Source organism: Aotus nancymaae, unplaced genomic scaffold, assembly GCF_030222135.1.
Source record: "Aotus nancymaae isolate 86718 unplaced genomic scaffold, 86718_ANA_hifiasm-v0.15.2.pri h1tg000022l_1, whole genome shotgun sequence".
NCBI classification, from domain to species: Eukaryota; Metazoa; Chordata; class Mammalia; order Primates; family Aotidae; genus Aotus; species Aotus nancymaae.
The window spans coordinates 24,861,131-24,888,309 of record NW_026988435.1 but is presented as its reverse complement, the minus strand read 5'-3'; positions in this window follow the sequence as shown (position 1 = coordinate 24,888,309).

The following is a 27,179-nucleotide window of genomic DNA, read 5'->3' as shown; positions in this document are numbered from 1 at the left end:
CTTCCTTCATGCCACCCACAAGTTGCTAAGCTTACCAAAGAAATAAATTAAAGAAGGCACACTGTGAAAAGCATCTCTTGCAATTTTTATGGAATTCTACTGAGCAGAACAGTTTCACGAATCTTTTTACAGAAAAGCTGTCTGTATTGCACAGGTTTTGCTTCTATGTTAAGACAATTTCTCACTTATTTTCTACTTTGACAGAACACGCAGTGGCTTAATCACTATTTATTTTTGTTATTTATTTAGTAACAAACTCCTGAATTTATATATGGTATGCATGTATCCTTCCAAGTTTTATTTTTCAAACTTATTTTATACTACAGGTGAATATTAAAAAAAAAAAAAAAAAAATAGAAAAAAAAAAAAAGACCTTGAAGTGATTTCCAGGAAATATCTGAAAAAGGTTGCCTCCTGAGTCAGCTCCTAGGAAATTCCACTTTGCCCCTTCATCCACGTTTCTCCCTGTTTCATTCACAACCACTTGACCTTCAGGGTGGAAGTCAGCAGCTCCATTATCCACTGTTTAACCTCCTGGATTGAAGGCACAGACTAAGACTGATTAAACAGACAGAACCAAGGAGCCCATGACACAATAGGGTGTCTCTGCTAACCCTGGAAATCTACTTTAATGCTTCATTGAAGTGAGAGAGAACTAATTCTTTGGTTTTTTATTTTTTATTTTTAATGTAGCCAAAAGAAAATTCTTACTGATATATTGCCTTGTTTCCATGGACAAAATGAGATTGTCCTACAATAAGACACAAAAACCATTAAATCATAAAAATGGGATCAAATAATAAATAACAAAAATAAAATGGTAGTCATGATCACAAATATTTATTCAAGATATAATGGACATTTTTTAAAAAGGCAATGAAAATGGAAATACATTTTACCTTTGGACTTTGTAAAAATTAAGAAATCATAAAAGAGTCTATTATCTAATTTTAAAACATTATGGTAAAATATAAAGCATTCTATGAAAAATGATACAAATAGTGCTGATAATGTTAATGAGAAAATCTATTTCATTGACTGCTATAATATTGTGCTGATTATTTTATATTTTATTTAATCTTCACAGTGAGCCCATGTGGTAGAATAATTTTTTTATTTCTACTTTACAGATGATAAATGGAAGATCAGAAAAATTAAAGCGTTATAGAGGAGGAAAAATAATGTTCTAAGCACGAAATAAAAGCACTCATTCTAGTGTAAGGTTATTACTATTAATATCGTGTTTTTTGCCTATTTGCTTTTAGTTTCCACCTGAATACGTGGAAAATTTAGTTCCTGCTTCTCTATATATTTTATAAAAATTAAAATATTTAATATAAATGAGAGGCATATACTAATCTATGACATTTTAGTAATTATTGTCTTTATTATGATTATCATTTATATTATCAGGGCTTATTTTATCAGAGTTTATAGTCTTGTTTTTTAATAATCCCCCAACAAGTGCCTCAAAATATGAGCAGAGCAGAATTTTATTGTCATAAAACTATTAATTACCAATATTTATCAATCTATTTGTTTTTTACCTGATATATATTAATTTTTTGCTATACTTGTGTTCTTCCAAATATATATAAGTGCATATATATATATACATATACACATACATATATGCACCTATACAGATATACATTGTATACTATGTAAATAATTGACTACTTTGTATTAAAGATATTTTAGAAAGATACAATAAATTATTAATGAAATTACTGATATTTTAGTCAGAATAATCACAAATACTTAAATTTATTATTTTTCTTCTGCTATTATGACAGTCAAAACATATGTCCCTGTAATCAGGAAAAACTGACTAAATCTGTAATGTTGACAAGGGGAGAGTTTTGTATTAAAAAATCTTAAATATGTTTCTTATCCTCCTAGATGCATGAGATTTTGAGGAAACATTCTAGCTCATCTTAGGTGACTGTGGTGCCTGTTCTTTCCAGTGTTTTGATCTCTGCCTTTTCTAATACATCATTTATCAAAATATGCTGCAAATAGACATGCTTTTGAACATAAAAGTGTTCTCCTAATGTTCATGAACTGATCTTAAGCATAGTAGTTCATAAAACTGAACACTTTTTGGAAATGATTTTTGATTGCATCTCAGTGTTTATGAACCAAGACAACCTATAAAATTGAATAGATTGTGTTCTTTACCTTGCTGATGAATTGAAGCTGACATTTTTGTATGTGTGTGCTTTGATGATCACTATGCAAATATTTTTGCACTCACGTTAAGAATATATTAGGTTAATTTATTTAGCCACTGGACAAGTTAGTAATAATTCTCCAGTGTCAGTTAAGGTTATCCTGACATATTTTACACTTGTACATACTTGCAGTTAAATTAAAACTATATTTTACATATAACTGCTCAAAAATATTCTGGTGATTATTTTATTTTTTATTTATTTATTTTTCTTTAAAAAGGTGGCTCAGGAAATGATGGTGACAAAAAATAAAGACAAAATTTTTATTGTTTTGTAAGATTTTGCAAGTTGTTATTTTTAATCTAAAGCAACATTTAATATTAGTAGCAAGATTAAACTTACTGATAGTCTAAAAATAAAATAACTCATGCTCCAATTTACTTGTCTTTTTATAAAAAATAATTTTTGAGGCCGGGCGCGGTGGCTCAAGCCTGTAATCCCAGCACTTTGGGAGGCCGAGGCGGGTGGATCACGAGGTTAAGAGATCGAGACCATCCTGGTCAACATGGTGAAACCCCGTCTCTACTAATACAAAAAATTAGCTGGGCACGGTGGCGCGTGCCTGTAATCCCAGCTACTCAGGAGGCTGAGGCAGGAGAATTGCCTGAACCCAGGAGGCGGAGATTGCGGTGAGCCGAGATCGTGCCATTGCGCTCCAGCCTGGGTAACAAGAGCGAAACTCCGTCTCAAAAAAAAAAAATAATAATAATAATAATTTTTGAAATAAAAATTTCGAAAGACATGGTATTGCTTTTGTGAAGATTTCTTGAGAGCATAAGACCAAAGATATAATGTTATTTACTGTCTCCAATATCTTACTGCCAATTTATCTATTTTTTGGTTAGGTAAAGTTTTTATGCTTTTTTGACAGGTAGACAAGAGAAGCAAAATGTGGAGGAAGGGGATAGTGAGTGTTGAGAGAGAAGATACATTTTTACTGGTTTCTATGAATTTTTAAATGCTCCACTAAGTACTAGAAATGTACTACTCTCCCTTCTGTGTTACTAAAACATACGTAGATAAAATTTTCTTTTTTCCATTCAAATGAGACCTGACTGAAACCAGATTATATTGAAATACAAAATATCTTTCAGTTTACTTTTATATTCATTCAACAAATATTCATTTACAATATATTTGTCTTAGTATTACCATTCTTGAAGTTATTTATTGTGCTATTCTCTAAAACACAATGACTTCAAACAATAACTTTGTCATTAAATACATCAAATAAATGTGAATTAATGATCTATTATTAAAACAAACAAGTGTGATTTAATAATTCATTGTTAAATCAAATAAACCTAGAGTAGACTGGACAATTGGGCTCTGGGATGGACAGAGCTGAGTTTGGCTGATTTTATGGGTCAGTGGTCAGCTGTCATATCAACTGGTGTCTGATCAGTTGGGAAGACTCGTGGCTGTTCCATGCAGCTGCAGGAGGCTAGCCTCACCAGTTTACTGGCTGGTTTCAAGATTACAGTGGTATGAGAGAAAGGACATAATGGCCTAGAAGCCAAGTCTTCACTTTGACATTCTGTCACTTTTATTGCAATCTACTGAACAATCAGTGCAGGTCCATACACCATACATGAAAGATGAGGAAACATTCCAGTTATTTATGGGAGGAGCTTCAAAGTGACATTTCAAAGGACATTATTATAGGTCAGTGAAAATGAGACACAAGTTTTTTACCAGTGAAATGAAGCCTGCTTGTAAAGTCTTAAAGCAAGTATTAAAATATTGAAACAACTTTGTGTGCTTTATTAACTTTATTATTTATTAACTTGCCCTTTAACAAAAGACCTCTGGTATTTTCTCTTAAGACAGAATGTTTCTTACTGGCTACTTTAAACATTATTTGATGAAAAGAAAGTCATAACTAATTAATTCATAATAGAAAAAATTCTGAATATTTACTGTGTTTCAGGTAATGTGCTAAGAGTGGCAGATAAATGTTGGAAAGAAAACACACACACTGACACACAATAGTGTTGCCTTCACTTGGTTTGCAGAATTGTTGTAGAGACTATAAATCCAATAACCACAAAAGTGAATATATAACTACAAATGTGATAAGGTCAATGAAGAAAAAGGCTTGTGTTCTAGGAGTATGTGATGAAAGATGTTTAATATACTGAGTGTGGTATGAAGAGAATCCCCCCCAAGGGTAGGGGGGAAGTTAACTTCAGAGGTTAGGAAAGAGCTATGGCTGGAACTAAAACCTTTGTAATTCAGCAGTATAAAAGCCAAAGCAAAAATCATGTATATTTTAAGATATTGCTCTAGAAGGAGAGGAAAATAAAATTTAAGGCAAAGACATTAAGGCCACTGAATTCCACAGAACAGACAGGAATTATCAAGTTTGTACAAAAATTTCCTTATAAGTGGGTTAAAAACAAAGACCTGCAAATATGTTATATCCTCTATTTATTCTTTTTTTAAAATTATTATTGTACTCTAGATTCTGGGATAGATGTGCAGATCATGCAGGATTGTTGCATAGGTACTTACATGGCAACGTGGTTTGCTGCCTCCATCCCCCTGTCACCTATATCTGGCATTTCTCCCCATGTTATCCCTCCTCAACCTTCCCATCCCCCACTGACCCTCCCCTAGACCTCCCTAATAGACCCCAGTGTGTGATGCTTCCCTCCCTGTGTCCATGTGTTCTCACTGTTCAACACCCGCTTATGAGTGAGAACATGCAGTGTTTGATTTTCTGTTCTTGTGTCAGTTTGCTGAGAATGATGGCTCCCAGAGTCATCCATGTCCCTACAAAGGGAGTTTGTCCCTACAAACTCATCATTTGCTCTTGGTTTGGCTCTCTGTTAGTCTGCCTTTGGTGTATAGGAATGTTTGTGATTTCTGCACATTGATTTTGTATCATGAGACTTTGCTGAAGTTGCTTATCAGTTTAAGTAGATTTTGAGCTGAGATGATGTGGTCTTCAATTTTCTAAACACAATTACAAAACTGGTAATTCTGAAGTGTTAATAGATATCCCTTGACAATTAAGTGCAACAGAATTTTAGTGGCCTTGAATTTTAGAGAATAAGAAAGTATGAAGAGAAGTAGTTTTTGTGGGTTCCAGATATTTGTGTCTGTGTGTATATGTGTGTGCACATGCTGTGTGTGCAGGTGTTCCAACAAATTGAGTGCCCATTTTTATTTATGGTCCTTTAGCTACCATTTCTGGCTATACTCAGGATTAGGTTAGCTTTACAAATATCTACTTCACATTGTAAAATTCATAACAGTTTTCCAATTATTAAGATTCATACTTTACTGTCATCTGCAAATATTTGCTATATATATATAGAGAGAGAATTTCTTTTTTTCTTTTTTTTTTTAACTTTTTTTTTTTTAATTGTACTTTAGATTGTGGGGTACATGTGCAGATCATGCAAGATTGTTGCATAGGTACATTCATGGCAATTCTTTTGAGAATTATTGGCCTATAATTTCCTTTCTTTATTATGCTCACTCAAATAAAAAAAATACTATCAAAGGAGTGTTCAGATAAAATACATGCTCTCATTATTAGAAAAATTCATGTTATATCAAAGTTACATATGTCAATGATACTCTTTCTTATAGTAGGACATTTACTTTGAAAACTGCAGCATTTTATGTGACTTTTAAAAGACTTCTAATGATCATCTTTTGTTAAATATCAATACATATTATAAAATATAAGACAAGTAGTCAAAGATTTTCAAAAACAAAAAAACTAATTCATTTACAGCACATTATATTTCCATAAACTAAACTAATTTAGTGAAAAATGTTTGTATACTGTAGGTTTACTTAATTCCTTACCATGTCAAAAGTATGTTATCTATCCTTCATTTTTTCTTCAGATTTTTTACATATATATTTTTTATATTTATATATATTCATATTTATATGATATATAAATATATATCATGTATACATTTTTACAGAAAATACAAATGTCATATATGCAAGGTATATTAGACCTTGATGAGTAAAGGTTAGGTCTTGAAACATTTTCTTTCAAAAATATCCTCTTTTTAAAAATCTGTTATAGTTCTTTGTATTTCCATACCTACTATAGAATGAGTTTTTTAAATTCTGAAAAAAAAATCTACCAAGACATTTACCAGGATTGCTTTGCTTCTGTATATGTGTCAATTTGGGTAGATTTGAGATCTTAAATACATGGAGTCCTCTGATCCATTACCAGGGCATATATCTCTGTTAATTGCTTCTCCTTTAATTTTTAATACAATATTTGTAGTTTTCAGCACACAGGTCTTGCACATATGATGGCTTTTAATTAGTGTGCATTAACTAGGCTTGCCTAATTTGAGTTGAATGTCAGCTCCATGTGCAATTTTTAAATTTTCTAGTGGCTAGATTTTAAAAAGAGAAAAAAAGGGTGAAATGAAAGTATGTATTTTATTTTACCTAGCACATCCAAATGTTATAATTTCAATGTGTGATAAATATTAAAGTAATTATCAATAAGATACTTTTCATTCTCTGTTTAATACTAAGTCTTCAAAATCCTATGTCTGTTTTCCACTTACAGCATTTTCAAGGGCTCAATAGCCACATATGACTACTAGGTATGAATTAGATAATGGCAGGTTCAAACCGTTTATCTTTAATTTTTTATTCAGGAATAAATCTATTAACTTACTGTTTGATTTCTCATTGCCTATCTCTTTGTTTTCTTTTCTCTCTTCTTGTTGATTTTTAGACTGATTTCAGTATTTTTATGATTTTAATTTAGCTCTGTTATTGACACTTTGGCAATATCACTTATGGGTCTGTTTTAGGGGTTTCTCTAAGGTTTACAACACACATCCTTAACTTTTTACAATCTACTTCAAATAGGATTGTGCCATTTCATGTATATTTTAAATTTTTATGCATTATTGTCAATATCCTTCCACATCCCCCTTGTTCTTTGTTCTATTGTCCTACAATTTAATTCTACGTACGTTATAAACTACATAATGCACTGTTAATTTTGCTTTAGACAGTAAATTATTTTTAAAATCATTTAAATAAAAATGTATTTTAAATTTATTCACATATTTGCCATTCATGGTGATTTACATACTTCTTTCTTGGTAGATATTTTTATCTCAGACTATGTCCCTAGTGCAAGTATACTAGTGATGAAATGTCTCAGCTTTTTCTCCTAAAATATCTTTTTTTTTTTGACATTTTTTTCAATGAATTTGGGCAGTTTGAATGTTATTGTTTTCTCTTTAGTACTTTGATGGTGCACCTACATCATTCCATTTCACTCCATTGTCTTCTTGTTTACATGGGTTCTGATAAGGAGTCAGCTGCTATTCTTAGATTTGTGCCACAAATATTATGTATTGCTTTAAAGTTTTTATAGCATTAAACATTTGTTAAATCATTTTCAACAATTATGATGGACCTTGTGTGGTTTTCCTTACACTATTGTGCTTCTGATATTTAATCTTCTTATGTGGATTTTTAATTGTCATCGTGTTGGAAAACTTTTCAGCCATTATGATTTCAACTATGTTTTCTATTATTTGTTCTTTCTCCTCTCATTTCAGGATTCCAGATACAAATACATTAAACTTAATAAGGTCTTCCATAAGTCACTAAGATTCCGTGATTTCTTTTTGTTTTTCAAAATATGACAGTTTTCCAGCCATATTTTGGATGATTAATATAGCTATGTCTTCCAACTCACAGATCTTATTTTGTTCTATAGTATATAATTTGTTGTTATTCTCTTTCAGTACATTTTTTGTTTTAGATATTTTATGTTTCTTCTCCAGAAATTTGACTTTAGATTTTTTTGAACACTTTTCATTTGTTTTTCCTAATCAGGTTCATGCTTTTATCTACCTGCAGAAGCATAGCCATTGTATTTACAGCAGATTGAATATATTTATTTGTTAACTTTATTATACTCATATTTTTGAGAAAACCCTATTGTATGCCTTTGAACTCCTCTTTTTGGCTTCCACTTGATACACTTCCTCCATTCTTTTCTTTGACCCAAAACTTCTGGTCATTTTGATCTCTCTTTTCTGTGATCCTTGTCTTCTCAACTTCGCAAGAACTCTAATACTAATGTTATCGCTTCCTGTTCTGATGGATAGACACTCTTTTCAGGAAGTAAATTCAAGTAATCATAAGATTTCCTTTGTTTTATCACTTTCTCTTAGGAGTTACTTTTCCACATTGATTACTGTCCAACATTGAGAAATCTTTGTTTCCTGTATTTTGTCTGATTTTTTTTTCCCCAATACGTAGTCTTGCTCTATCACCCAGGCAGGAGTGCAGTGGTGCTCCTGAGTTCAAGCAGTTTTCCTGCCTTTGGCCTCCCAAGTAGCTGGAACTACAGGCACATGCCACCACACCCGGCTAATTTTTGTATTTTTAGTAGAGACAGGGTGTCACCCTTTTGGCCAGGCTTGTCTCAAACTCCTGACCTCCTAATCCTTTGGCATCAACTGATTTTATAGTTGTTTAATTAAAGATAGTAAATTGGTCCCTGTTCCTTCACCGTAGTGGAAAGTGAAAGCTTATAAATTTAATTTTAATCAGAGTTCTATATTAAATAATTTAGTTTATGAAGCTAGTTTTAATTATAATTTTTGCACAAGCTAAGATTTAATTTCTTCTTGTTTTATTTTATACCAGATATCATTTCTTGACACCCCATTTTAACAATGTTTTCCTACATAATTTTTTTTCAATGTCTGGATGAAAAATTCTTAGTGAACAATTTCTAAAACTTTTTGTGTTAGGTATTACTTCTTTAAAAAATGAATATTTTTATCATGTATTTTTAATGGTATAAATTCATGTGACTATAAAATTGAATTAAATGTACCCCAGCCAAGTTCCTAATTATAATATTAAATTCACATCTATGGATTAAGCTCAAGACCTGCATTGCTGTGAATATGGCCATAAATCTAATGCCAAATAATTCACTTGATTTTTTTTTAATTACTTGTTTATTTTATCCAAAATCTGTTTTTAAAAATGAGAAAGTTAACACTCCAGTATTCATTTTTAAATTTGACGTAATCTTTTCTTTTATATACAATCCACAAAACAGCCTCATTGCTACTTTATTAAATTTCAGCCATTCTAGATTTAATAGTAATCTTAGCATGAATTTACCCTTGATTACATTCATTTTCCTTCATCATTTCATTGCCAAGGATGAGGTAAAGTTAGCATTTTTAGGCTACACAAGATGAAATACCTCATATTCTGATGACCATTTAAAAGGAACAAGTGCAAAATTTATAACTCATATGAGAAAATGTGATATTCTTTTATCCTTCATCAGTTAATGAAAGAGGTTCATAGAAAGCAGTTTTACAACATGGATTTTAATGAGTAGAAAATATTCTCTTATCATTTTCATCCTTTCAAACATTTCATCATCATCTCGTGGTGCAGACAGCAATCATTTATACAGAAGTCAAATTCTTCTGTGGCATAATTGTTTATAAAGTTTCAAGATTTTATGGTAATATTAATAGATAAGTGCTACTATTCTAACTTTTAATTACCTGAAATATACTAAAATGCATGCTCTCTCATGTAATTAATACTTTAACATGATTGCTATATAAAGTAAAGACTTAACAAACAATGAACCGTGGTTGAATGAATACTAGTTGTCAGAAGAGACATCAACATGACTATAGTGCTATTTCCTTAAGTAAACTTAGCATTTTTTACACCCTATAGATCAATGTAGTGTACTTGAATGTCTCTAGATTACCCCTGAATAAATTTTAATATTTTCCTTAAAATTGCAATTTTTCAGCTATATGATATTCAATTTTATATATATTTATTAACCTAGTTATCTTATAAATCTTCCTATTATATATGGTCATATTAACCTATATTCACTAACTGGTTAATTATGACAAATAATAAATTTGTTTCTCTCTCTGCTTAAATATAAATTCAGGAAATGCAGATTTGCTATTTGTATACTTCTTATGCTTAACATAATACCTACTATATAATGTGCCCTAATGTATCACATTTAAAAACGTGTATTTTCCTGATTAAAACATTATAAACTATTTAATACTTTAAATAATAACATATTTAATTAAAAATATTAAATCTATTCTTAAAATATTGACAAGCTATATCGAAGTGGCATTCATTTGTAAAAATGAAACCATTAGGATGGTAATGCAAATACATAGAAAAAGGATTAAAAAAAAAAAAGTGTAATGGCAGAATTCCTTGCATGATATCAGTAAACTATGAAACTTAATTTGTTGACCAAAATCATATCTTAATTCATATTTCAGTTATTCCTGCAAACTCAGAAATGGGCTTATTTTAACCATATTATCCTGAATATAAAATGCTGTAAGTTATCAACTAGAAATCTAATCCCGATAAGTACTTCGTGATTTTCATGTGTTTTAATAAAGAGGTTGGAGGGTAAAGAGATTGTTCACTGCCACAGTTTCAATAATAAATCCATGTAAGGTATTTTGGTTCTGTGAGGTTGTTTCTTAGCCAAAGAGCATCTGACACCCTTTCTCCACCACCCCTATTTTTTTTTTTTTTTTTTTTTTTGTAGATAGTGATTTTATTTAAAGAGAGAGAGAAACAGGAAAAGGAAAGAGAAAGAAACAGCTAACTCTCATACTAAGTGAGAGAATCCAGAAAGATGGAATCCAGGAGAGAAAAGCAGCTTCCACAGTGAGTGGAAGGGAATAGAGAGAGGGGAAGACAGGCTTCCACAAGAGAATGTGGAAGGGGACCCCAGAGGGGAAATCCAGGAGAGAGAAAGATGACTTTCATGAAGGGAGTGTTTGTGGAAGAGGACCCAAACATGGAGTCCCCACCACCCCTATTATGAGCTGAATTGTGTCACCCCAAATTCGTCTGTACTGAAATCTCAATTCCCAGTACTTCAGAATGTGACTTTATGCGGAGAAAAGATATTTAAAGAGATAGGGTTACATGAGTTCTTTAGCATTGGCCCTAATCTAATATAATCAATATTATATGAAGAGGAAATTAGGAAAAAGAGAAGCACAGAAGGAAGACCATGTGGGAAAACAGAGGACTGCCATCTACAAGCCAAAGAAAGGGGCCCCAGAAGAAGCCAACCCTATTGATGCCTTGATCTCGTACTTTTAGCCGCCAGTATAGTGAGAAAATAAAATTCTGTTTTTAAATCTACCAGTCTGTAATGTTTTATTTGGAGGACTTCTTTGGCTGGAACATTTGTCCCTTCTAATACTTGCACAAAAATTTAATCTGCAGTATGGTAATATTGAGAGGTGGGGCCTTTAAGAGGTGATTGGATCATGAGATCTCTGTCCTTATGAATAGATTAATTCGTGGATTCACCCATTCATTCCCTCTTGAGAGGGAAGCTGGTGGCTTTACAAGAAGTGGAAGAGGGACCTGAGCTATCATGTTAGCCCATTCTACCCTTTCACCACGTGATGACCTGTGCTGCCTAAGGACTCCGAGTACACCCCAGGAAGAAGGCCCTCACCAGATGTGGCCCCTCAGCCTTGGGCTTCTCAGTTTCCATGATTGTATTCAGTAAATTTATTTCATTATAAATTATCCAGTTTCAAATATTCTGTTATAAGCCACAGAAAGCAGACTAGGACAAAGCCCCAGCAATCTAATAGAATAACTCTCCCTCATTCAGTGCCTATTGCTCTGCTTCTTTTTCTTAAATATCATGAGCACTTTACCCAAAGTATAAGAATATTGTCTTTCCTCAAGATCTATAATTGTTATGGTTTTAATTTTTCTATTATAGCTTGGAAGCAGAACTGATAAGAGCACTGAAACTGATAATGAAGTCTGCTCAATTTTTCTCTTTGCTCTGCAAATCTATACATCACTGTGTGACTTCTAAAATGTAAAATTTATCTGTATTACCTTTTACTTTTGCTTTGAAATACAATCAAAGGTATTTTTAGTAGAAATTTTTATGTTCATGTACTTTTAACTTATAAAAAAGGGTTGCCAAAATTTATTTGACATAATTTCAGAACAAAGTAGTGTGTGCTTACAGCCATATTTTAAAATATCATCTAATAAATTTTATATACATTAAAACAATAATGCTTCTCCCAGAATATATACTTTATTAGATGTTTTGAGAAGTTTCACAATTTAGTAATGTTTTCTAATAAACATGCAGAAATGCTATTGCTTGATTAAAGATTGGTAAATCACATACTGTAGCATTCTTTTTATAGTTTCATAGACAATCAAAATAGATACATAAAATAATGCATATATTTTAATAAATATAATGACAAGTTATTGATAATAGGCTCAAAACAAAAGGATAAATTTTCTTAGTGATGTATGTTCACATAGATTCCAGAACATAGGTACTTTTTAATGCTTTTAGCCAGCTTTACTCTGTATGCTTTATTTGGGAACTTTGAATTGATCTGTATACTTTTGGTTTCAGCATCTTTTGTCTTTAGCTTAACACATCAGCGTTCACTGACGCTATTTCATGTTCATGTATAGACACACATATACACAGGACTTCAAGGCTTGTTATAGCTTAAAGCATTGAATATGTGGATTTAAGACAGATATTACTTAGATATATAAATATAGTCTTAGGACTTCTTTAGAATTTACATCTGTAGAATTTTGAAGACATATTCTGAGTTTGGTTGAAGAAATAAAAACTGAGTCAATTTGGGGCATATGATTTGAGAAGACTGGTCACGGGGAGATGAGAGATTATACCTGTAATGCAGTCTAAATAAATCTCAGTAAGATAAATACTTCTTGGCATCCAGCATTTGGAATTAGGACCAGACACAGAACGAGTATGTATTTTATTATAGTTACAATGTGTAATAAATAATATTCCATTCACCAACTCCTTTAATGATATAATTCCTTGAACCTCTCTTAGAAAAAAATATTAAAAAGAACATAATTTTATATTTCTGAAAAGGAAGATGCATATTCTCCTCCGTGTCCATTTTCCACCCTTGTAAAAGTCAAATTTCCCAATTAAGTCAATAGTCCAGCTTTTATCTCCTGGCATAAGGTTAGTCACTGATTCCCACTCTACTGAAGTTGAATTCTTCCTACACCAAGGCCTGGTTCTCTAATCTTTGAACCAGTGGCCAATATTAATTTCCAGGAAATAGAGAGATATATCACTTTTTATCTTTTATTTTCCTTACCTTGGTTTTCTGTTGTTTTTCTTTTTTCTTTTCTTTGCCTTGCCACTTGGAATGGAATGCTGGATTTCCAGATGCTTCTTCTTTATGATGGATATATATATATATGTATATATCCATCCATATCTATGGATACTGTAAAGCTATATAGATATATAAAGCATATCTATGGATGGAGATATATATATATATATATATATATATATATACACATGTACATATGATGGATATATACACATACATGATATGTACATATATATATATACGGCAGTTTTACGAGAGATGCTCTGAGTACTATTAATTTACCTTAATGAACACTATGTACAGGGAGAAAGCCATGTTCCGCTGGGGTTGGATAGTTACTTGATTTGATTAGAAAGGCTGAATATGCTCTACCTTTGCATTCCTGTAATGTATTAAATTCTCAGATTACTTATTCAGTTGAAATAATATAGAATGGTTCTTTAATACTATATGCTACTTGACCTCTGATTTCTTGTCCATTAAGCCCTGGACTTACAGGTGATATGCACAGAGATGGGGAACACACATGTATCCAAATTTTCATTCTCAAATGGCAGTGCTAAAGAGTAAAATAGAAAGAGGTTTTGCCCAAGTTTTTCCTTCTTTCACTCATGAGATTGTTTAATATCTCAAAATTTTCATATTAAGATAAGTTATATTCTTTGTTTAGAGGGAGAGTCTAAAATATCTATGTCAAAACTCCTGGCAAATACATAATTCAGAACTAAAATTGCTGTGTAATTTTATACATGTTATGTTTGTTAATCACCTAAGTATAGAAAGTTCTATTTTGTTTCATATTCTTTGAAACATGTACATTTTCTTCTAAGTATAGCTGATACTTTTGCTACAATCCAAACTGTAATTAGAAATTTTCTGCCAGTAGTCACCCTACAGATCTTTACACTACGATTGACATAAATAATAACAGAGGAAATGAACAGCATCATAAATCTATTGAGTGACAGTTCCTGTGGGATAGTATAGAAATCACAGTTCTATTCAGACATATTAAAAATATTAGAGCTGAGGAGACCAAGTAAAAATCAGCAAATAATTATCGATGATATCTTTGTAGTTTCCTTAGCATTGCTGAGAGCTGAAAGCTAGTAAAGGAGAAGCTATAATATATATGAGAATATATATATATATCACAGTAGCCCAAGAAGGTTGCAAATGCAGAGTGTCATTCTCACCTGACTACAACATATTTGGGAAGCTGGAGAGAGAATCAAGGACACTTGGCAAGCTAAAGATAAGGAAATGTAATTTTCCAGTTAAGTAGACGAGAAGAAATGAGAGGTATGCTGCTATTTGGATTAGAATGATATACACACTTTTCCTATTCTTCACAGGATGATATGGGGGTCTGCACACTCTAGCTGGAGTCTTCTCTGAGGACTGCCATTAACTAGTCATATGGTTGTGAACAACTCATTTCTTTAGGCCTTGACTTTATCTTCCATAAAATGAGTAAGAGATTTTCAATAGGTAGTCGTCTTGCCCACGCTGAGTACCTAGATATATGTGATGATTGAATCATGATATAGAATGCTGTTTAAAATTAAAGAGCAATAAGGAAATGCATATATGCTAATGCTAATGGCACACACAAATATTCTTCCCTGTTCTTGACAATCAGATGACCTTTTTTTTTGTGCGGGAGACAAGATATCTCAAATGTTCATTTGTTTGCATATGTTTATGGCATAGTTAGTACCTTCCAGAAACTACTGTAGTCATTGGGACACCACAGTAAAGAAATTAAAGGCCATTACCTCATGGGGTTCATGTGGCCTCTTCAAACTCTTTTGCAACTTGGGTTATTAGATGGAGTTTTGGTTACTAAGATGAACGTTGGGCTCCAAGAGATGTATTTTTTTTCTCTCCATTTAAATAAGTGCTAAGAACTGAAAGTTTGTGTCTCCCCATAATTCATAAGTTGAAAATCCCAACCCCCAGTGAGAAAATATGTATAAGTGGGGCCTTTGGGAAGTGATTAGGGGGAGCCCTAATAAATACCATTAGTTCCGTTATAAAAGATACCTCAGAGAGCACCCTCACCCTTCTGCCACATGAGGACTAGGCAAGAAATGGTGAAATATGGAGTAAGCCCTCACCAGTCACCAAATCTGCTGGTACTTTAATATAGGACTTTCCAGCCTCCAGAGTTATGAGAAATAAATCGATGTTGTTTGCAAGCCACTTGGTCTACAGTACTTTGTGATAGGAGCCCAAACAATCGAAGGCAACAAGGAAAGATTCAACTGACATGTGCCCCTTACCATTCTATTTTTTTCTTCCTCCTAGCTTATTCCTATTCAGCATGACAATCAAAGCCATAGAATTGTCCAAGTCATATTGTGCATCTTGGGTAGATTGGTGCATCTTAGAGATTATATAAACAATATTATGAATGTATATATAGAAAAAAAAGAATGATTACGATAAGTGTATTAGTCATCAAAGGTTGCCACAACAAAATCCCAGATTGGGTGGCTTAAATAACAGAAATATACTTACAGTTCTGGAGGCTGGAAGACAAAGATCCAGGTGTGAGCAGGATTGATTTCTCGTGAAGCCTCTCTCATTGGCTTGCAGATGGCTGCCCTCTTACTGTGTCCTCACCTGGCTTTCCTCTATGTGTGTGCACTCTTGGTGTTTCTTCCTGCTTTTTTTTTTTTTTTTTTTTTTTTTTTTCCCCGACAGGGTCTCACTCTGTCACTCAAGCTGGAGTGCAGTGGTGCAATCCCCAAATTCCCACTCTCTGCAAACTTTGCTTCCCAGGCTCAAGCTATCATCTCACCTCAGCCTCCCAAGTAGCTGGGACTACAGACACATGCCACAATGCCTGACTAATTGTTTGTATTTTTAGTAGGGACAGGGTTTCACTATGTTGACTAGCTAGTCTCAAACTCCTGAGCTCAAGTGATCCACCTGCCTCAGGCTCCCAAAGTGCTGGGATTACAGGCATGAGCCACCATGACTGGCACCCTTTCTGTTCCTGTAAGGATACCAGTATTATTGGATATAAGTCACATTCTTACTTATCTGGGATTCAGTTCATAACAATGAGGACCCACATTGCCCATTTTCTTTGTTTCATGCTTGCCTGTATGTGTTCCCTACGAGTATGGACAGGGTGACATCATTTTCTGAGTCTATCACTTCTGTCACCAACTTTGTTGGCTAAAATCGTAACCTTTTGCTGTTCATTTTCCTTGACTGTATCCAGCCCAATATTCTCCAAGCTGTTGTTCATTTCTGCTCCTGTATCCTTAATAACACTCAAAGTTTTACCCTCTGCTCTTGTAGCCAAGAAGCTTAATATTTCAAAATATACCCTATGGCCTAATACAATTTTTCTGTTTCCTTTATTAGGTTTGATAATTTTCAATTCCATGCCCATTAAAATCTTATTCATATTATAGGAATAGTGCAAAAAATGTACTAATATCACACATTTTCTAACCTTAATTCCTAGGTTAAACTAAATACCCTAGTCTTTATGCCATTACTATGCCTTGCAGGTAGTTCTATTAGAGTACTTGTGATGTCAATGTGCTTATTTGTTTAAAATTATGTGTTCTTTACTAGAGAATGGGTATTTAAAAATGTGATCTGAATCCAGTGTAGTATTTGGTACATACTGAACTCTTAAAAAATAAAAAATGTTGTATATTATTACTTGCTTTGCCATTCTTTATTCCATGTGACACCCTTCTTCTGTGATACTGGAACACAATTCAACTCACTGAGTCTGTTTCTTTATCTTTAAAATGGGACTTATAATATGCTTGTTGTAGAACTAAACAAACAATATGAGAATGATTTTAGTGTATGTTTTGCACATAGTAGATCCTTGGTTAATTACTTGGATTTAAATATACATTTATCCTTGTCCATTTAATACTAAGCAAGAAAAGAAAGAATACAAATATATTATCTACTAGATGGTACAAAGACATACCCAGGATTTATAGGAACTGAAGCTTATACACTTTGGAGTTCTACTTTAAAAAAATACAAAATTAAGAATACAAAACTAGATTAAAACATAAATATTTATCTTGAGAGACAAAAGGAGTCATGACTAATTATATATTTAAAAAAATGACAAAAATTACCAAATGCAGAAGCATATTTTTTATGTTTATTAAATGTCTGCTGGACACATAGCTATAACAACATTTTATATGCATTTTGGCTACATTGCCCTTGATGTTTTCCATATGATAAAGATTTTGTAATAGCATTATTATAGAGAAAGTAAAAATATCTTAGATTTGGAAAGATTTTTTCATTGACAGATTTATTTTTTCATCTATTATTGATAACACTGTAAGAGTTGGGGATTGTTGTCAAATTTAAGAAGATCTCTAGTGTGCTGTCATCACAAATAAAATAAAATAAATGGTCTGAAAGAATTTTTCGCAGATTGACATCTGTGTCTGTGAACTTAAAACATTTTTTTTTTCACCTCAACTACCCACATAAGACACATTCTCACAAAACTTCTGACCATGGACCTCCATGTCAAAGTGGCAGAAGAGTCCACAGCATGGGCAGTAATAACATCTAGATAACTAGTCACAATTTAGCTAAAAATGTAAGTGAACAGTTTCATGTTTGCAAACTATGAACAAAGTATGAGCAATTATGTGCCAACAAATTTCATAACCTAGACAAAATAAATAAATGACTAAAAACATACAACCTATCAAGAATAAATTTTGAAGAAACAGAAAATCTGAACAGACTGATAAAGAACAAGAAAATTGAACCAGTAATAAAAAGTCTTCCATCAAAGTAAAGTCCAAGACCTGATGCTTCACTGCTGAACTCTACTAAACTTTTAAAGAAGAACTAACACCAATTCTTAAACTCTCCCAAAAAATAAAAATAAAAAGTAAAAAGTAAAGAGGAGGGAATGCTTCCAAACTCATTTTACAAGGCCAGCATTACCTATATACCAAAGCTGAATGCAGTTGCATTTACAAAATAACTACAGGCCAATATCTCCTATGAACATGGATGCAAAAATCCTCAACAAAATACAAACAAGCTACATTTAACAGCACATTAGAATGATCATTCACCATAACCAGGTGGGATTTACTCTTGGGAGGCAAGGATGGTTGAACATATGCAAATCAATAAATATGATACACCACCTTAACAGAATGAGGAACAAAACCATCTTGTCATCTCAATAGATGCAGAAAAGTATTTGGCAAGATTCAACATCTTTTCATAATAAAAACTCTCAAAAATTTTATGTAGAAGGAATGTACCTCAGTACTATGAAGGCCATATGGCAAGTTAACAAATAAAGTTATCCTCAAGGTGAAAAGTTGAAAAATTTTTGTGTAACATCAAGTATAAAATAAAGGATGCACATATTTGCTATGTCTACTCAACATAGTGCTGAAAGTCTTAATAAGAAAAAATGAGTAAGAAAAATAAATAAAAGGCATCCAAATTGAAAAGGAACAGGTGAAATTCTCTCTGTTTTCAGACCACATACTCTTGTATATAGGACTCCCTAAAGATTCCAGAAAAAAAATTAGGTCTAATAAATGAATTAACTAAACTCACAGGATACAAAATCAATATACCAAAATTAGTAGTATTTTTATATGCTAACAGCAAACTACATCAAAAGAGAAATTAGGAAAAAATTCCATTTATAATAGCTTAAAAAGTACTTGGAAACAAATTTAACCAAGGTGGTAAAAGAACTCTATCAAAATTTCAATGTCATTTCCATAGAAATAAAAAATAATTCTGTCATTCACATGGAACAACAAAAGACACCCAGTAGCCAAGGAATTCTTAAGAAAAAATAAGCAGAAGGCATTACACGCTACCTGATTTTAAAATATATTAGAAAGCAATAGTAACTTAAACAGCATAGTACTGATATAATAACAGATACATAGACCAGTGAAATAGATTAACGAGACCAAAGATAAATCCACACATTTACAAGCAGTAGGTTTCTGACAAAGATGCCAAAACACACAATGAGGAAAGGCGGCTCTCTTCCATAAATGGTCTGAGGAAACTAAATATTCCCATGAAGATGAATGCAATTAGACCTTTATCTGACATCATATGGAAACAACTCAAAATGGATTAAAGACTTAACTTTAAGACTTAAACCTGTGAAACTAGTAGAAGAAAACAGGAGAAAAAATTCATAATATTCATCTGGGCAAAGAAGTTTTGATGTGACCCCAAGAGAACAGGCAACAAAGTGAAAACTAAACCAATGGCATTACATCAAACTAAAAAGTTTCCACACATCCAAGAAAACAATGAACACAGGGAAAAGACAACTTAAATATAAGAGAAAACATTTGCAAACCACACCTCTGAGGAAGTGTTAATATGTGAAATATAAAAGCAACTGAATTCCATAGTAAGAAAACCTGATTTTTTTAAAGGACAAGATTTGAATGGACACTACTTAAAAGAAGACATACAAATTACTAATAGGTATATATTTTAAAATGTTTAACACTACTAATCATCAGGAAAATGCAAATTAAAACTACAATCAGATGTCACCGTACACCTGATAGAATGACTATTATGAAAAAAACAAAGTAAGTGTTGGTAAGAATGTGGAAAAAAAGAACTCCTGTATACTACTGGTGGAAGTGTAAATTAGTACAGCAATTATGGATGTTCCTCAAAAAAATTCAAAATAGAACAACCATATGATCCAGCAGTCTCAGTCCGGAGCGTATATACAAAGAAAAGGAAATCAATATGTTAAACGTATGTCTGCACTCCAATGTTTATCACAGCAATATTCACAATATAGTTCAATAAATTCCCATGTTTATTGCAGCATTATTCACAACACAATTCAAGTGTCCATCAATGAATACACATAAAAAGAAAATAGGGCATATATAAAATAAAGTACAAGCCATCCTTAAAAAATAAGGACATTATATCATTTGTGATAACATAGATCAACTTGGAAGACATTTATGTTAAGTGAAAAAAGCTAGGCTCAGAAAGACAAATACCATATGATTTCACTTTTATACAGAATCTTAAAAAGTCAAACTCATAGAACCAGAGAGTAGAATTGTGGTTTCCATAGGCTGTGGAGTTGTAAATTGGGATAATATTGGTCAAAGGGTATAAAACTGCAGTTAAACAGGAGAAGTAAACGTAAGAGATTTATAGCATAACATTCTGATTATGGTTATTATCATATATATACATGTGTGTGTGTGTGTGTGTGTGTATATATATATAATCTTGAGGTATACCATAAATCTATACAATTTTATTAGACAATTTAAAAATACAAATAAATTTAACTGGAATTTAAAAAATGACTACAACAACACTAAACTTGAACTAAATATACCCTTAATTCATGTTCCCTTTTCTAATCCCAAAATTCCCCCTGCTAAAGTTGTGAAAAGTAAAGGATGAAAGTTCCAGTGGAAAAAGCTGCAGTGTTAAGAAATTTTGTTTATTATATTTAATTTTTGAAGCCTGTACAAAGCATATGATCAGGTGAACATATTGCTAAAGCCCTTCCCAGGGTTAGTGCAATGACTGCAACTTCTTATAGAGTTCCAACTCCTTCTTGGCCTCATAGTATATCCACTTCTGGCTATGGTGCCGAGTTTTTGAATAAGAACAAAACAACACAAAGAGATGCTTTCTAAAGAATACAATATTTCAATGTTTCTTAAAGCATGTCTGAAATGTGAGAAACAATTGTCAGAAAGTTGTAAAGAAAATGGCACAAATAAAATAATAAATCAAGGAAACCATAAGAAATGTCTGTGTGTATTATGAATAGAAGAGTTATTAGAGATTGAAGAAATCGACAAACTTGGAATGAGAATTGAGGTCTGAGTGTATGTTGCTCAATATTGTAACTCGAAGGATTTAGTCTTTATATGGATAGCAATGGTAAATTTTGAAGAGAAATGTAATATAATGAAAGCACCTGGGACTTACGAATAAACTAATAATGAAAGCACCTGGAGCTTATGAATAAACTAAGCCATAGAGACGTTGCATGAACTGATGTTTAGGGATCAAGCACACAGCATGTGAATATATGAACTGAATTTGGATACACATCTTTTAGTCTCCAAAGACTATTCCAAGTGTCATAAAAATAGTCTAATATCTCTGTGTGAATTTTCCCCATCTATAAAACCTAAAAGTTGAACTGGATAGTTGCTTTATTCTGGTATAATCAAATAGCAAGGATTATATTTTCGTTAGTTTGTGAAGATGTTAATATATTTGTAGTAAATTTTAGTTTATTGTTTTAGTACTCTACACTTAATATAACATTAATACAAGCAGGAAATTGCATCATATTAATTGAATATTGAAAAGACTATAACTCCTAAGTGAGAATTATATTTAAAGATATTAAATGCATGATGTTAGCTATTATATGAATGACATAATGATATCTATAAAGACAAAGGATTATCCTCCAATTTTTCTCACAGTTAGTTTATCAGGTGTGCCTAAAGCAGGGACTACTATAAATACATGCCAAAAGCGACAAGTACAAAAATACAGTTAGATAGAATACATGTGATTTAGTATTTAGTAACGCAGTAGGGCAAAAATAGTTAACAAGAATTATGGTATATTTCAAGATAGCTGGAGAAGATTTGGACTCATCCCAACACAAATAAATGATAAATGCTTGAGGTGATGGCTACTCCAATTACCCTGATTTGATCATTACACATTGTGTGCTTGTTTCAAAACATCACATATACTTCACAAATATATGCAACTATTATGTACCCATAATAATTAAAAATAAAAAAATGAAAAAGCCTCACAAAATTATAGCCCAGAAAAAAGAAGTAGTAAAAGGAATATTAGTCCTACAAAAACTATTTAACTTTTGGGGGTGAGATTTTTGGGAGTATAATTTACACAGATGTAAATGGACTTTTTAAAAGTAGACATGTCAATGTATTTTGGTAAATGTACATAATCATATAACCATCACCCTATGTAAATATAAAACATTTCTATCAGTAAAAATCATTTCCTTGTGTTCTTTGCAACCAGCCCACCCTTGCCTCCACCTTTAGCCAGTTGCAAACACTAAGTCACTGTCTTGTTTTTATAGTTTTGTCTTCTGCAAAATGTCTCACAAATGGAATCATCATCCATATAAACAGTTCTTATTTTGTGCTTATCTCTTTTGTATATGTCTTCTCTTAGTTAAAATTTCTGCATTCATCTATGCTGATGTATATGTAAGTAATTTGCTTATTTAAAAAAAAAAAATTTCAGCCTTTATTTCAGATTCATGGGATACAGGGGTATATTGTGAGATGCTGAGGTTTGGGATATGATTGATCCAGTTACCAGGTAGTAAGCATAGCATCCAACAGTTCGTTTTCCAACCTGTGTCTCCCTTCCTCCTTCTCCCTCCTTTTTTTTTTTTTTTTTTTTTTGAGACAGAGTTTTGCTCTGTTGCCGAGGTTGGAGGGCAGTGGTGAAATCTTGGCTCACTGCAACCTCTGCCTCCCAGGTTCAAGCGATTCTCCTGCCTCAGCCTCCTGAGTAGCTGGGACTACAGGTGCGTGACACCATGCATGACTAATTTTTGTATTTTTGGTAGGGACAGGTTTTCACTATGTTGGCCAGGATGATCTCAATCTCCTGACCTCAGGTAATCCACCTGCCTCGGCCTCCCAAAGTGCTGGGACTACAGGCAAGAGCCACCACGCCCAGCTCACACATAATTTTTATAATCTTTATTATTGCCCATTTTTAACATCTTATAGTTCATTTTTTTGTAATATAATCATAATCATTTCAAAATCTAGGACATATAAATCCTTTGGTATTTGTTTCTGCTACTTCTCCCCTTAAGTAATAGATATTTTAAAGTACTTAGTAATATTTGTCAGCTTGTATTTATTGACCTTAACCTTGGGCATCAAAGTTGGCAATATTTCTTTCAGAATGATTGTGTCTTCTCCTTTTATATGCACAATTTTAATGTAGTCAACAGGCTCTAGAACTTTTACTGTACCCATCATCTGAATAAGGTACACTGTACCCATTAAATCATCATCTGCCCCTCCCACCTTCTGAGTCTCCAGCATCTATTACTTCATATTCTATGTTCATATGTACACATTTTCAGCTCCCACTTAGGAGTAAGAATATATTCTATTATTCCAATGGAAAATAAAATAGTGGCCCGTCGTGGTGACTCACACCTGTAATCCTAGCATTTTGGAAGGCCGAGGTGGGTGGATCACCTGAGGTCAGGAGTTTGAGACCAGTCTAGCCAACATGGAGAAACCTCATCTCTACCAAAAATACAAAATATTAGCCAGGGGTGGTGGCGCAGACCTGTAATCCCAGCTACTAGGGAGGCTGAGGCAGGAGAATCACTTGAACCTGGGAGACAGAAGTTGCAGTGAGCAGAGATCGTGCCATTGTACTCCAGCCTGGGCAACAAGAGTGAAATTCTGTATCAAAAATACTACTAATAAAAATGAAATAAAATAAAATAATAAGAACACGACTTTTGAATGGCAGCTGTGCTCAAACTTTAAGCAGTAATTAGGAAACCATACAAATTAATAAGACTCCAAAAGTCAACTTTTCAATTCCTTATGACTGTGGTTACCCTTAATATGTTAAATATTAAATAACTTTAATCTGTATTTGCCTGTCCAGCCTCTGGAAAATTCTATATACCTACTCAAGTATGAGGACTTAAATATTTTGCATGGTAAATATGTATTGCTAACATATGTCTTGAACCAAGACATCTTATTAGTTATCATTTCACCCTTCATACATTGACATGAAGCATTATATTCCCTGAATTTACTATGTAAATTCAAACTTCAAATAAAGTCTCCCTAAATCTCAAATCACTAAGTAGAGTTTGCACAGTGGTATTATTTCATCAAAAATTCACTATTAATATTCCTTAGCAAATAAATCTCATCAGAATTGTTCTTTTCTCTTTGAAATATGGAGTTCTGAAACAAAATATATAAAGTTACATGGAAATGTAATATCTATAAACCTACAATGAATTAAAAGTGTGTGGAATTTCAGAACTTTAAAAAGCTCATAAATATTGATTCTAGTCTTGAACACACCTCTGTATCTCTCTCTTTTTCTTTCTGTCTGTCTCTCTCTCTTTCTCTCTCTCTCTGATAAAATAACATCTGTGGAAAAGAAATTTTCAGTACTATGAGTTAAATGCAAAATAATAGAATTATTCTGTTTATGCCTATTTACTTCCTTAGCAAGTGGCATGATAAGCTTGGGTTAGAGCATAGTTTTGTATTTTTGGATTTTTTGAAGAAGAGCTCTATAAAATAAAAATAAGCAGATGATATTGAGTTAGTTAAATTGAAGTGTATATCACCTAGACTAAATGACATATGAAATGACACATAAGAGTCATATTGCATCAAAATGAAAATATTTCTCCAGCTGCTGAAGTGCATCTTAAGGCATAAAGGGCCTGCACATTTAACAAATTACTCAGCTTGAGCAATACTGTCAAAAAGGACAGTAATGTCAGACTGAACTATATAGGAGTCCTGATTAATAGAAGTCCCCCTATGATGGAGTAAGTTACAACCTTAATGTACAAATAATGAACCTCTATTAAAAGGAAGGGTATCATAAATCAAAATACTGTACAAAAACCATAAACCTGTGGCAACATAATGGCCACCAGGGCCCAATCTGTATTAATCTTGTATGGTGCAATATCATTTCTCCAGGAGAGACAACTAAATATATCCCATGTGAAAGTGAATTATGAGAGTGATAAAGGTTCTGGACTATTCATTTAAGTTAATGGCAAGGTTCATATGGAGATACCCCCGGTTAACTCCTCCTCTTGCTCTGCTTTGCACTCTTCCTCAGCTGACACAAACATTGATTTGCTCAATCTTCATTCTAAGCCTTCCATTTCTTTAAAATGCTGTAGAAAGAAAGGAAGAAAAGAGAGAACACTATAAGCTAACACAAATTATCTTTCCTTCAAAATATTTTTAGTTTTCTTTTTCTTCAGCTATATACCTGTTAAATTTGTTTAAACCTTTGTTACAAACATATTCTGTCTCTGTTCATAGTTGCACATATGTTCGGATATGCTTTTCTATTGCCAGTTGCACATTGGAAACAAAGCTTCTGCTTGAATTACATGGTAAACAGCTAAGGAAATATTTAATACAAAGTATCATAGTATTTGTTTGGAAGCGTTTTTCCCTTATAATTTAATATAACAGAAGGAATTTTTTTCTTTTTTTTTTTTTTGGAATTTTTTTCTTATTGTAGCCTGGTTGATCATGATTTATGACTACCTCATATGATCAAGACAGATTCTAATAAGATGGAAAACCTTAGTTGGTTGTTTACATATTTTGTTCTTGTAAAAATATTTGCATCCTGTTTTATTCTATTAGAAATTGCTAACAGTGAAGCACATGCTTCAATATCACCTGGGTCAAGGACCAATAGCCTCTGTGCCTTTTAAAGGTACATGCCTTCTTAGTGGGCATGTATTTTAATTATTTTACTGTGCAATCAAACTGGAAGTATATTTGTCTATAATGAATTTAGACTTTGTTCTGGAAACTCAGGTTTGTTTCTATAGTTGATATTATTACATAGTCAATTAAAATATATCTCAGTTATTTCCAGATTTTTTTTCCTCCCCAAGTCACTTATGGCAACTCGGTCAGTTCAGGATGCTGCCTCTGTCTCCTTCCATTTTGGGCTATGGAGTTCCTTTTCTCTAAACTCCTGCTTATTGGCATTTGTTCACACTGACATCCACAGTCATGTGGAAATCCAGAAGGCCTTTGGTTAACAAAAGTCTGTTGTAATGCCATCGTGTGGGGTCCCCCATCATGCCAGGATAGCAGCTTTCCATCATTTTGGCCCTTTATGTCTGAATCTTGAAGTCACTATAAAATCCCTAGTCCCTGAGCATAAGGCCAGGGGTAGTGGTTAGCAGGTAAAGGCACTATACAGTCCTGCTTGGCTTTGTAATTCAGGAGACACAAGAAGGTGGTGGATATTTCATGACTCAAATTTGCCATAAACAAATCTTCTATCTCTAATTTACTATAAACAAACAAATAAATAGGATAACTTCATATAGTGATAAGAACAAAAAGAAAATGTAATATGATTAGGCATAATGTGAAGTGACTAGGTGAGTCCTTTCCTAGGATCATGAGAGGAATAAATAATGAAAAAGTGACATTAGAGATGGCATTTAAATGAAGAGAAATGTCATTTAAATGTTTGCCATTTAAGAGACTTTCCAATCTGAGACATTTGAGAGACTTTCCAATCTGAAAACAAATAAAGAAACACCATAAATTAAAAAAAAAAAAAAGAAAAAAATCTTGGAAATGTCCTTGAAGAGAAAACTGCTTTGTATTTTTATGAGATACAGCAAATTGTATATTGGGCAAAGAATATATATACACATATTTGGTCATGTAAAATTCAGGAGCCAAATATTTTGATACCTGCATTGTAGAAGATTATGAAGAATTTGGGACTGTTTTAGTTGCCATCTGTCATTTTTGAGAGGATGGAATTAATTTACTATATTTATGCTGCAAAAATCTTACTATGATTGCTCTACATAAAGAAAACTGGAAAACAAGAGTGAAGGTAGAGATATTAG